This window comes from Fundulus heteroclitus, chromosome 5, assembly GCF_011125445.2.
Source record: "Fundulus heteroclitus isolate FHET01 chromosome 5, MU-UCD_Fhet_4.1, whole genome shotgun sequence".
NCBI lineage: Eukaryota > Metazoa > Chordata > Actinopteri > Cyprinodontiformes > Fundulidae > Fundulus > Fundulus heteroclitus.
Genome location: NC_046365.1, coordinates 156,753 through 157,845, shown reverse-complemented (window position 1 = coordinate 157,845; position 1,093 = coordinate 156,753). Strand labels below are relative to the sequence as shown.

Below are 1,093 nucleotides of genomic sequence, written 5' to 3'. Positions count from 1 at the left end.
GCGGACTTCCAGAGTTCCACTTCCTCTTCCGCCTGCACACTCTGCCTCGATTCCAGCAGCTGTAAAAAAAAAAACAAAAAAAAAAACAATGAATCAGTACTATGCGATGGGATGCACTGCGTATGGACACAACACATCTATCAATGCACCTGAAAAATAGTCACCAAATAAAGTCTTACCCTCTTTCTTCTAGCTCGACTCCGAGCTGAATTCTTGGCAGCTTCAGCTCCTGCGTACCGTCTCATAATACGTCTTACAGGCGGCTGGAAAACAATTAAATGAGAGTGGTATGAATAAAAATCAAACGCAAGTCACAGTAACAAGGAAGGAGAAAACAGTAAAACAAGTCACTTACACACAATGTCGTCTTTATCAACATCGTGTAAATCTGGATTTGCAGTTATTGCTCAGAGCAAATAGGAGGTCACCGCCTCATTATGAGGCGTGCTTAGTCTGTGAAAACAAAATGTACAGTTATGATCGGTATCTATCCGTATCTATTTCCTTTTACCGCAGAATGAAAGCATATTCTTTAAATCTTACCCTTGCTTCGGTTCATAGCGCCTGCAATTTGTCTCCGAGTTGTGAAGACGGCGTGCTGCTTACTGTGAATCACAAAAATACACTTTAATAAAGCTTGTTCTTGCAAGTTGAAGGCGAGTTGAACACGAGAGGTCGCCCAGCCATTGATCACTTACCAGCAGTTGTGGTTTTATTTCATCTTCAGGCTCAGAAGAGGACATGAACACACAGTAGCGGAGCGCTCAGCACGTTTTTTTTTCTTCTTCTTCTTCTTCTTCGTCTTCTTCTTCTCTTCTATCATGGTGGATCGCAAACAACTTTAAGGTGCATACCGCCACCTACTGTTAATGAGTGTGTAGCAACACTGTTTTACATCTATTAAATTCTATTTGTTAATTTTGTATTCCGAAGATAATAAATAATAAATAAATAATGCTTTCCTTAATCTATAAATATCCTTTATATTTCCTTTATTTCCCAATTATCCTTTAAGACACCATTCTTGGCATGTCCTTTTATTCCCAACAAGTTTGTAAAATTGTTGAAGTTACATTTTCATCCATACTACTTT

The 1,093-nt window shown here is 38.9% G+C and overlaps 1 long non-coding RNA gene across 1 annotated transcript; it reads right to left on the bottom strand.

Moving 5' to 3' along the window:
• Window positions 1-213: 213 nt before the first annotated feature.
• LOC118563021 lies at window positions 214-875 on the bottom strand. Its single transcript, XR_004930967.1, has 4 exons — window positions 699-875; window positions 544-605; window positions 356-453; window positions 214-263 (listed from the first exon to the last, which is right to left on the bottom strand). It is a non-coding gene; the product is annotated as an uncharacterized LOC118563021 (long non-coding RNA).
• Window positions 876-1,093: the final 218 nt, after the last annotated feature.